Source organism: Euprymna scolopes, chromosome 21 (assembly GCF_053919585.1).
Source record: "Euprymna scolopes isolate OS-2025 chromosome 21, ASM5391958v1, whole genome shotgun sequence".
NCBI classification, from domain to species: domain Eukaryota; kingdom Metazoa; phylum Mollusca; class Cephalopoda; order Sepiida; family Sepiolidae; genus Euprymna; species Euprymna scolopes.
This window is the reverse complement of record NC_136502.1, coordinates 49,415,218-49,428,307: the sequence shown is the minus strand read 5'-3', so window position 1 is coordinate 49,428,307 and position 13,090 is coordinate 49,415,218. Positions and strand designations below refer to the sequence as shown.

At 33.9% G+C, this 13,090-nt stretch overlaps 1 long non-coding RNA gene across 1 annotated transcript in view; it reads right to left on the bottom strand.

The window, feature by feature from the left end:
* Positions 1 to 469: 469 nt before the first annotated feature.
* The window catches only part of LOC145242254 (uncharacterized), a 27,037-nt gene continuing 14,416 nt past the window's right edge, over positions 470 to 13,090 (bottom strand). Inside the window, exon 2 of the long non-coding RNA XR_013862677.1 lies at positions 470 to 1,093. This is a non-coding gene — a long non-coding RNA (uncharacterized LOC145242254). The remainder of the gene's footprint in view (positions 1,094 to 13,090) is intronic.

The following is a 13,090-nucleotide window of genomic DNA, read 5'->3' as shown; positions in this document are numbered from 1 at the left end:
ACAGATGGTATTTATTTGCTCCCCCACTGAGCAAATTAGGCACAAGGCCGTTTTTAATGTGAGGTAAAAACCAGCTCCCCTAAAAGGGGTCACTCTGGTTACCAAAAATAATAATTGTCCCAGTATAGAGGGTTTCCCCTCCATTGACTGGTACAAATTATATTAAGTGCAGTATCTGCCGGAACAGATGCTACACTTTGATCTTGTCCCGAAGGCCAAGTTATTTTATGTCATTCTGATAATCAGGCAACGCCGGGATAGGCCTGCTAGTAGTAGAATCAGCAAGAGAACAGTTTCACTCCTCTGATAGCGAACTGGCAAAGAGTTCTCTTTTTTTTTTGCCTGTAGACTTAAAAGATTATTTGATCATTGATAATGTCGATGATAACTGAGATGTACATTGTGTTGGTGTTAGGATTAGGGTGAAATGCTTCATGATTTACTTATAATACAAGCAGCACTTTCTCTGTTTGTTTGTATTTTGCATGCATTCGTGACATTTATTAAACGCTTTTTGTCTTTTAATTTGTTGATCATATTTGAGGCGGATTTTTTTTACTTTAGAGTCACCACATATCAAGGCCCCAAGGCCGCTCGAGGATAAGGGTTAATGAATGTAAGGTGGTGGTATAGTAATCATTAATGGTGTAAATTGAGTAAAATTTGATTGTTCATGGAGACGGGTCAACAAGAACTTGTTTACATTGGATTTGAAGGCTACTATGTTATATTCAACCAGGAAGCATGCCAATGGTACAGTGTTCCACAGGTGGACAGTTCTAGGAATAATGCTTTGTTCATCGAATCTGCGTTTAGATAAAGGCACAGGTAGAGAGTTGGGGAAATCGTATATAGAGGTTGTAGCTAGTCGAGTGTTTTTTTTTTGTGAAAGTTTACCAAGGGGGATCATAGATTGGAGTTCAGTCGAGCACTTGTCATGAAAATAACGATAGAGCAGAGACAAGCTCGCAACGTTTCTTTTGTGGGAAAGAGTTTGTAGGAAAGAGAAAAGGACATCATCTACTAGGTTGCAGGAAAGAATTCCGAACAATCCTTACCGTTGAAAACTCTTTACTGTGTTGTTCTGTTCTTTCTGAAAAAGAAAAAAAAAAAGAAAGAAAAACAATATAAGAATATTTAAGCCAATCGTGGGCAACGTCCCAATTTTGGGACACCTTATTCAAAAGTTCCCCAGAGCATCTACTTTGTTGCTTACCGTACAAATGTTACATAACGAAAGACGTTGGTTGAATGGAGGAGTGATTGGCGGATGGGAGGTCAGAATTTAACCTTTTCTTAACGGAAGTTGGCGAAACCATGTGACTTCCATGTGACGTGTTTTTCCTTTCAACTGACAACTCAAGCAGGCAAACATGAGATATGAAAACTCCCCGAGGAGCCTCAGTGGGGGACGGGGTTGGTCACACACAATGTATGGAGGAGTAATAAGATTACCTGATATCTGTCTATCCATCTGTGCTACATCGGTAACAATTAAGTTAACTAGTGTGAATTTTGACAAGGGTCACACTGAGTGCATGATAATCCAGATCTGTATAACAGAATCATTCCTAGAGTTGAATGAAAGATGGGTGACGTAAAGTTAAAGTAGGGGAAAGAGACCAAACGTCGTTGAAAAAGCAGAGAAACAATGACGAATGACATCACATTTTCGAGGAAGGATCAGTCTGTTGGTCGAAGCTGTGCAAACGTGACACCGCCAATAATGTAGAAATAATCTTATTGGGATGTTTACCCGAGTCTCTGTCCGTCTACGTCACTCATTTCAGTAAATGGAGATGTTAAGTTTAAGAAGTATGTACCTAGCTATGGTAACATTAGTGTCTCTCTCCTGAGTAATTATTTTTCAAATAAAACCATGGATGAAAACTCGCAGCGAACGTCTCCTCGTGTTACTTTCTTTAAAAAAGAAGATGCATAAAAGACCAGCACGTATAAACACCCCTGCACGTATGTATAAGAAGCTGTATTTATTATTTAAAATGTTACGTCTCTCTCTTTCTTTCTTGATACAAGTCTAGAGATATTGTACTCTGTAATGATTCATAGTTGTCTGTATTTATAAAGCTCTTCTAAAAAATAAATATCGGCGTCCAAGTGATTATATCAACAGATGATTCAGAACCTGGCTTCCTATGGACAACACCCCCTCCACACACACACACACACACACACACACACACACACATATATATATATATATATATATATATATATATATATAGCTATTAAAAAGGAAAGAGTTAGTTTTTTGTATCCATGGCAAAAAGAAGGAGAGAGGGAAAACATTCGATGGAGGTTGAGAAAAAAGGTAGATAAATAAGGGGTAGAGTCGACCGACCAGGTTTCGCCCTCACTTTTCAAAGCCGAATCGAAGGTATTTTTTTTTGTTTTACTTTTTTTGTATGGGGAAACGAATTTAAACGGGGGCGGGGAACGACTAAAATAAAATAAAATTATCGGAATGGAGAGAAAAATGGGAGAACGACTAAAATAAAATCAAATTATCGGAATGAAGAGAAAAATGGGAGAACGACTAAAATAAATCTATCGTTATGATATGGAGAGGAAACGCCTTAGAGACTAATTACATCCAAATCCAAAAGACAATCTCTCTGCTTACAGAGAGAAGGTCTCTTTAAACGGACGTGAATAGTCTCCAAAACCTTTAGATGAAATAATGAGTGAGCGTAACTTAGAATAGAAAATGAGTCACTGCTGAAATTCATTGCTGAAATTCATTGCTAAAATTCATTGCGGATTTGTAAACAAATGGTCCGTTATAGCAGAGCCATACGTATTATTCAAAATGTCCGTTGGTCGGTAAATTCCATTCCGGATTTTACTGGGTACATGTTGTTGGACGTGACCATCTAATCTAAGTGTTGTTCTGCCCACGTAGTTGGCACTGCAGCTACATTTAAATTGATAAATGACATTATTCATATGATGGGGGGCAGAGCGTCCTTTCGAGAGAATGGCAATAATGGTTTTGTCGAGAACATCACACGTACATTGGAGGCAAAATAGCAATGTTCAACAGCTGAGCTAAGCTGTTTGCCGAATGTTTTCACTTATTGTCCCTAAGGTAAACGAATGTAAATTGGACATTTAGCGGCCATCTTAGTTTTTATTTGATAACAAATATTTATTTTCCTTCTTATGATGGAGTTAATCACATCAAGAGAATACCCATTATTGGACAAAGCATTGGTGATCGTTTTTAGTTCTTCATCCAATTTTGATTGTGAACAAATCACGAGGGCACGATGTGTTAAGGTCCAAATCAAATTATACTTTCGTTTGTTAAGGCAAAATGAATTCCAACGTGTATACAGCCCCATAAATGTTGGTTTATAGCAATTGATGTTAGATAATTTAATAGAGTTTTCGTTATCAATACGTCAAGAAGGCTAACTTAGAATGTCTTTCTCCCTCATAGGTATACTTTAATACGGGGTGCATTTTGTTGAGTGGAGAATTTGATTTGTTTGCCTCTGTTTGATTATTGAATAGGCAAAATGTATCATCTACATATCGAAAGTAGACGGTTTTAGGTGTCCGGACACAAATATATTCGCCATTATTGGTCCAAGGACCGAGTCCATTGCAACGCCATCTATTTGCCGATACATTATATCGTTGAAACGAAACATGAGTATAAACAGGGCACAATTTGATTCATTTTCCGTGTCATTAAGTATATAGGTTTTAGTATCACACAAGCAGAAAGGCCGGGCATATAAAATCAGCAGTAGATTCTTTGATATGACAGGGGCACGTTCCAAATGAATGTATCTGTTTAGAGCACAACTGAACCATGATACTTGAATTTTGCATTTTAAACTTTAATTCAGGCTATTATACATAAAAATAATTTTATAAAACCAAAAGTAGGTTCTCTACAGTGCAATGTAGACTACAATGTATTGTTGACTAACTCACTGCGGGAAGGCATGTGAAGCTTTCTCTTAGTGCATCGCGATGGGTCCCCAACTAGACCGGGCAATCCATCGATTTGATTGAAAAATGGGTGATTTAACCAATTTTGATGACAATAAAAATATGGAAGTGTGAATTATTCATTAATCCCGAGCAACGTCGGGTCTACCTGCTACAATATATATATATATATATATATGTATATATATATATTGTTTTATATACGCCACAGAAATTGAAATGGTCACAAAGAAATGAGTTGTTCATTGATATGCTAATTAATTCAGTAGATTTATGCCATTTAATTCAAAATGGCGTTCTCCGCCGAAGTTGAACAATTGATTTGAAAAATTAATAAAACAAACATCGTATTCGGTTTTACTTACTAGCATCAATAATTCAAATATTTACTAATATTTTTTATATATTGGCTTTAAAGGTTTAGTTTTTTTTTATGATGAAAACGTCATTTTCGGTAAATTTAATTACAGGGAAGACTGACCAGGTTTTCTGAAAAGTTATCACTCAGTCCAAAATTGTACATTAAAAATCAAGTCGGTTCCTCTTAGCACGCATACACTGAAAACAAGTCAGTGGGCCCCCCTCATCCCCGAATAAAAGAAATCCTATATATATATATATATATATATATATATATATATATATATATATATATATATATATATATATATATATATAAAAAGAAGAAAAAACCTAAAAAAAAAAAAAAAAGAAACAAAACAAAAAAACACTACGAATATACCGGGCAAAGGAAGCAATTATACAGAATAAAAAATGTGATGCCTACTGTGCATGTTTACTAGGGTCCATCTTGCCTCCCCTCTGATCTTCTTCAAATATATATACACGTTGTATGCAGAGACAGTCGCAAGGGAACGAAAGAAAAAAATTATTCGTTTTTTTTTCGATTGAAACAAAAGGTAATTATTAACGGTCGTATTATCACCAAACCACAGACATGAATATAGGCGCATCCCTACGGTTCTCTTGGGTGAATTACCTGTTTTCCAGTCCGCAGCTACAACCGGCCTGCTATGTCTGCAGGGCACCTCACAGCACCCGGTTGCAGGATCATATTTTTTTTTAAAGTTTGAATTGATCTAACAATGGTTCGCAATCCTCAAGGTGTTTAGCTCATCAACCACCTGGCACAAACCATTAACCCTTGCGCTGACACGTTAGTAAAAAAAAATGTCACGTGGAATAAATCTTTGTGTATCGGAATGACTCGTTGACTCTGTCGATTCCTACTTTGTTTAATTATTGGCAGCCGATTGTATGAGTTCGACTGGTACCCCACCTCATCCCCACAACACCAGATGGTGTCAATGTTTATAACCTCAATAGCTCCAGCCGTGGGACTTTTTGCTCAGATCCAAAATCAATATAATCTATGCCATTTCTGAAACGGCTTTTCCCTGCGGTATATTGTTAGCCATGTGCAGTTCTAAGTTCTTGAACGACTAAAGGACTGGTTAAGCTTAAACATGGAAAATTAAAGGACTAGTTGTTAAAACTGGAAAAGAAAAGGACAAGATATTCTAGTAAAAAATATAATAAATTCATAACTTAAATATTGCAGCATTAAGAATTGATTATATAATGTTAAAAATTAAATTTAAAAAATCTTAATGCTGTAATATTTTAAGTTATAGATTTATTATATTTTTTACTAGAAAAAGATTTTTATTGTTCTATGTAAGACAAATAATACATTTGATACATTTTAGGAGTTATAATATTCCAAAGGTATTATTTTTCTTACATAGAACAATAAAAATCTTTGGATTTGAAATTCAACCATTTCACGTAAAACCTTTGGATTTGTTAAATTGCTAAAATTTGCTATATATATATATATATATATATATATATATATATATATATATATATATATATATGTGTGTGTGTGTGTGTGTGTGTGTGTGTGTGTGTGTGCGTGTGTGTGTAATTATTTCCACACTCAAACAACGTTGCAGCCAACACCAATCATGAAAGTTATAGAACAACAGTCCTACACTTGAGTTTCACCCCCTTCATTTGTTTGGTTGACTTCCCATCTCTATTTATAGAAAGTTAGGTATGTGTAAGGTATGTTAATAGATTGGTATGTACAGGATTAACTCATAAACTAATTAACCGACTATTATGAATTTTGAAAGACAGCTGCATGACGTAAAGATGTATAATGTATGTGATCATAAAAACAAACAATATTTATATAGTTGATGCTTATGGGAATCCTTACATCATTTGTAGACATTTATGCTGACGACACTACCATTTATGGTAGACCATCTAAGACAGTAAACGACCAAGTTCTCTCCAATTCTCTCTCCTCTGATCTTGAGCACGTGGTACAATGGAGAAAGGAGTGGTTGGTTACTTTTAATGCATCTAAAACCAAGCTTCTCTCTTTACATCATCAAAATTCTGATCCACATCTGGCATCAATTGAAATGAATGGCTCTCGTCTTCAGGAGGCCTCAAGTTTTGACAAGCTTCTGGGCTTGACCGTTACTCCTGATCTTAAATGGAACACGTACATCAAATCTGTTGCCAAGGCCGCTGGAAAAATGGTGGGATCTCTCTATCGATCCAGTAGATATCTCACTGCTGATGCAATTCTCTAGAGCCAGGTACGTCCAAGGATGGAATACTGTTGCCACATCTGGGCAGGAGCTGCTAGAAAGGACTTGATCGAGTTCAAAACAGACTTCGTACCCTCGTAGGACATGTCCTTTTCTCTTCCCTGCAACCTCTATCTCACAGAAGAGATGTTGCGAGTTTGTCTCTGATGTATCGTTATTTTCATAGAAAGTGTTCAACTGAGCTTCAGTCTATGGTCCCTCCTCGCCGAACTTTCACAAGAAACACTCGTCTAGCTGAAAACACTATCAATAATTCCCCCCACTCTTTATCTGTGCCTAAACCTAAACGTAGATTCCATGAACAAAGCTTCTTTCTTAGAACTGCACGCCTGCGGAATTGTCTTCCGTTTTCCTGCTTTCCGGCTGACTACAATATGGTTGTCTTCAAGTCTAACGTAAATAAGTTCTTGATGAGCCGTTCCATATAAGTCATCAAATTTACCGAATTTTCATTACTAATGATTACTATATTGTCCAATTTCTACTGTACACTCTTTAACCCTTATCCCTGAGTGGCCTCTTGGCCTTGATAATGTGGTGATGCCTGCGTAAAAAAAAGTAGATGCTGTATGGTTTGCATTTGACAACAAATCTTAAGACAACACACAGACATGCACACACACACACACACACACACACACACACACACACACACACACACATATATATATATTAGTGTTGGGACTATTAATCGGAATCGGTATCGGAATCGAAAAAAAATTGATACCTATTTTCCGATGCCAAAACGATTCTTTTAATTGTCTCCTTTCATTTGATTTTGTTTAAAGTAAAATCTTCCATTGCTGGTAATAATGATAAAATAATTTATTGATTTTATAATACTAATAAAGGTAAAATCTATAGATCATCTTGCATAAGTGTAATTTTACGTTTAGGAAAATATCTGCATATTTAACAAGTGTTTTTTTTTTTATAGAAATCGGGGAAAATAGCAACTCTATAGTTAAATAATTAGAGATTTATAAAGAATCGGGATCGGAGTCATTAATTATATCGGAATCGGGAATTTAGTACAGAATCGGTAATTGTATCGGAATCGGGAAAATATTGGAATCATTCCATCACTAATATATATATATATATATATATATATATATATATATTTGTAAAAAAACTTTTAAAATTTTTTTCATAATATTATTTTGTATTCCTGCACGTCACCAATTGAAAACGAATAAAGAAAAGTTATAAGTTTTTATACTTTTCGTATTCTTTCTTATACATTTCCATTCATATATATATATATATATATATATATATATATATATATATATTTATATGTATGTGCATTGTTGTGTGCACATAGGTATATTTATATGTATAAAAAACAAAAGAAAAAAAAAAGGAGAACGGCCACCTAAAACCACTAACCTAGTTCTAAAACAGATCCTTTGTTTGATAAAATGCATGCCCATTGGCTGGTAGGAAGGGGCGCGGTGGATACTAGAAAGCTGATTGGCCGACTAGAAATCCTCAACATATATAAAAACAAGAAGCAACGACAGAATTCGCGCATAAGCCTGACGAATCCTATAGTTGGATGAAACGCAGAATATTCAGTGTAGCTTAATCGCCATATATATTTTATAAATTACTATATATATATATATATATATATATATATATATATATATATACAAATAAATGACAAAAGTCTATATTTCAAATTTCAAGATGCTGACTATCTTTCCGTTTATTTCTTTAAATACGTTGAGATGCACAGTTCTTGACAGCACCCGTTTTGTAGCGCAGAATCATGTAAATATGATGTCAATTCTTAAATTCATTTTACCTTGAGCACCTCAGAAAAAAAAGCACTTATCAATTTTAAAAGAAAATAAAGGCATATTGGTATGAATACGAACTCCCCAAAATTGAGAGAGAAATGGCAATTATTTTTTCGATTTGTTACGCCATCTTTCTTTAAATTTGAATGTAAAGTCGCCAACTTTACATTCACGTATCAATAAATTGTATTTATTCTGATATGCATTAGCATAAAAATATTTTATTAAATATTTTTAATTTATTATTCATGATTAGTCTATATTTATTTACTTAGATAATATTGATAACTGTAAAATCTATAATGTATATATTCATGTTTATTTTTATACGAAACGAATTGCATAATCTATTGATTTTTTAAGGTAATAACATAATTAAAAACAGTTATATGCATAAAAACAGTTATATGTATGAAAACATTTTTTTTTTTTTTGCAGTTTTGAATTTTTTAGATGAGGTATGATTGCTTGTATTATTTAGATTAATCGAGCTTTTTTCTCTCATCTTAAATATTATCTACCCAACGTTTCGGTCGATGTAACCTTCTTCTTCAGGTGTGTAAGTCGCAATGTTTGGCAAAGGAAACAAAGATGGCTTACTCTACACTTTCTATGTTTCGTATTTTTTGTTGTAGTAAGAGTAAACTTTGCATAAATATACGTCTTCTTTTTATTACACATATTGTTACATATAGGGGTTTCATTGAGAGAGTGTCTTATTATACGCGCAGTCTTAGAAGAGTCTTATTAGTAAAGATACGAGTCTTAGTGAGAGTTCTTGTCGTAGAGACTTAGAGAGATTGTTCATGTTAAATGTAGATTGTTCATTACTTAGATTAATAGCTGTGTTGCTATGTGAGAAGAAGGGGAAGAAGAAAGCTCTTGAGTGATGACATGATGATGTTGAGACGTGTATGTAAAGACATATAACACAAATATATAATACAATTCCACTTTACCTTTTTGTAAGAATCATAAGACAAGACGAGCTTTACAAAACACATGATGGTTTATTTCGTCACACGGCCGTGTTTCCATCACCAAGAATTCAAGTTTCACATTTTAGTTTCAACGTGACGTCGCGCTTCCTAGACGACTGCCTTCCTCTGAGTTTCTTCACTGACTGACTAACTCCAAAGTTTTTTCTCTATTCCTAGAACTTTCTATTTTCCGTGACGTCATACACATGTTAAAACATGTGCCTTCTTTCACGTGTCCTGGACATACGTGTCCAAAACTTTTCCTATTTCTACAAAAGGAATTTTAACCTATATTCAATATGTTAAAAACATTATCTTATAAGCTGCATTCTTTCAATTTAAAATTTCATAACAAACTTGAGAGTTCACATTCTTTCCTTGAAATATTTATCTATATTCTAAACAAATGTTTGTTTTACATTTTTAAATTCTCACACGTAATCTATTTCTAAACTAAATTACGAGGTTCGAATTTGTCTATTGCTATTTCATTTTCATTTTAACTAATCTCTCTATTTTTATACTTACATGAAAAGGGGACAGCCCTTATCATGTAACAATATAAATATTTTTATTAAATTCATTGCTACGTTTAAACAGATTTCTTTTATTGCAATTTCATTAGTTTAATTACATAATAATTACATGAATGATTCTGCGCTACGAAACAGGTGCTGTCAAGAATTGTGCATGTCAACATACTTAAAGAAATAAACGTTAAGATAGTCAACATCTTGAAATTTGAAATGTAGCCTTTTGTCATTTATTTGTGTTTGCTCTCAAGTTATATTTAGCTTAATAAATTAAAAGATTGGTATAAATGAATAATATAATTAAATAAACATATTTCCCCATAAACACACACACACACACACACACACACACACACACACACACACACACACACACACACACACATATATATATATATAAATTTCATGGTTAAATTTTAAATTCTGAAAAAACAACATATAGAGGCATATATTCGATTTAATAATTTATTGCTTGACAAAAGGAATATATAGAAGGGGTTATTTTAATTTTCTTAATTCAAAGTGGCACATATCATCAGAGAAAATGAAATGCAGTTAGCAAAACGTTCAGCTGCGAATGAACGCTATTGTGCTTTTCAGCACAATTATTAAAAATAGTTTTTGAGTGGTTGTGGATAATTATATGGAGAAAATTATACGAAAAGAGAAGTTGATACAACCTGGGTAGTCCATTATCGGAATGAGTCCAATGTCGTTCGGGGTTATAGATCCAGGTGGGCAGAAAATAGGCCCATGGGAGAAAGTTATATTCCCATATAGCGAAAGCGTACTGCTTCTTATTGATATTTCGAAAATATACCGGGCAGCCTTATTCGTTGTTGCGTTGATTGTGTGTTGGTTGCTGTAGTCCAAATGCTTTCCCGGTGTTGACAAAGTATATCCGTAACTGGGTGGATATACCATTCCATTGTAATTATCCTCGTGAGTAATAGAATTTGAGCATTGAGTTAAGTGTGCTATGGACCTCGGAATCAATAGTATAGTTATCAAAATACCAAAGATAGCAAAATAATCCTGGAGATGATATTTGAAACGGTATGTTGGAACGGCTTGCTTGAGTTGTGAGTTTTCTTGTTTATAGTGGATGAGGGAAACCTTTTAGATGAGGGAAAGAGGAGAGTGGAGTGAAGTAGAGAGGCTAAAGAGAGGGTGGGAGGTTAAAGTTGGGCGAGCATACAGGTTCTTAATGGATTTTTTTCGTCGGGAGGGGGATTGTGTTTATTATTCTTTAAAAGGGTTGACCTCTTGATTTTAAGTTCAAGTGGGAAATGGATATTCTTGTGATTTTCAATGGGGGTGTGCGTGATAGGGGGTGGGTGTGCTGTTTTTGCTGTGGAGATGGGTGAGCTGATGAGGTGGAGTTAGAGACGAGTCATGGTGTGAAAATATGGAATGTTTGGAGGGTTACTTAATTAAGTGAATTTAGGGTTGGGTGCTTTTAATTTTGAGTGTATATTTTAAAGGTGACTTGGTTATTTGAGATAAGTCAGTTAAATACGTTTGTTGTCGTAGTTTAATCTATTTTAATTATGTTTGTTTAAATTTTATTTAAAATACATATATTTCTGTTTGGAGGCGATCTATGGATGTGTTTGTTTTGTTGTTCGTTGAGTTGGAATTGATGTTTGAGTGAGTGCTTTACATACTGTGGTTAATTATATATTTTTTATATTTTTATAAAGGGGTGAGCTGATTTAAATGTGGGGCTGGGTATGTGGTCGCCCAGGCATGGTTAATTTTAACTATTTATATAATGATTACTTGTATATCCACCTGCCAAACCTAAACATAAGTGCAAATATAAGCACATATATACCCACAGACACACATACATACGTGCATATACATATATAGACATACACATATACATATAGATAGTATACACTTACGTACAAACACTGATCTATACCATGCTTACATAAATACAGACTTATATACATACGCATCGTTATACTAATGCATATGCGCACTCAATTACATATATACATATCATAATGCAAACACGCATATTAGACATGTTATACAGCCGGGCGATTATGTATCCACGCGTAGTCGAATGTACAACTGCGATTATAATCGATATAATCAAATGCAAGCATGCAATTCATACTCCTTTTAGCATACCATCGTATACATACAGCAAATATACAACTACATAAGTGTTATGGTTAGAAAGAGATAAAGGTGCGCACACTGATACATATGACATACAAATACAGAGAGAGCGCACCTACCTTTAAAGATATATATACATCAGCAAATGATCGGGTTTATCTAGCGATTCTATTTTAGAAAGTAGTGTATCCCCCCCATTGCCAACAACATTTTTATATGGTCTAGGAAGATATAGATAGTTAGAGTGTACTAATATACGGCTAAAGTGTGTAACTCTGTTAAATGCCCATGCTCACATAAAAACCCACACACACACCCATATATATATATATATATATATATATATATATATATATATATATATATATACATAAACAACCATACATACGCGTATATACGTACGCACATACACACGTGCATACATACATATATACACTACAGCTCATAATCCCATGTATATAGACTCAACACAAAACGAGCGTCTACAAGCTCACACATATATATACATCCACATATATTAGGAAATAAAGTTAATGGACACAAGAACATGCACACACACACACACACACATATATATATACACGCACACATATACACTTATATATACATATACACACATACACACACACACATATATATGTATATACAGATGTACAGCCATACATATATAGACATGTACAAACATATACTTGCTCAAACATGCGCACGTATATATATATATATATATATATATATATATATATATATATATATATATATATATATATGCCTTTCTGGTACCTAAGGTACTTAAGCTTATATGCATTTTTATTCTCATAGCATTTATATACTGGTTAACATGTTGCAGAATGAATCTTGTAATCCTAAACTTACTTATTAATAGTTTATCTTTTTATTTTTTATTTTATTTTATTTATCTATTTTTTCATATATTAGTAAAAATAGTAACCGTATTATTTTACATTTTTTTATTGGGGAAGTGGTATTATCCACTGGAG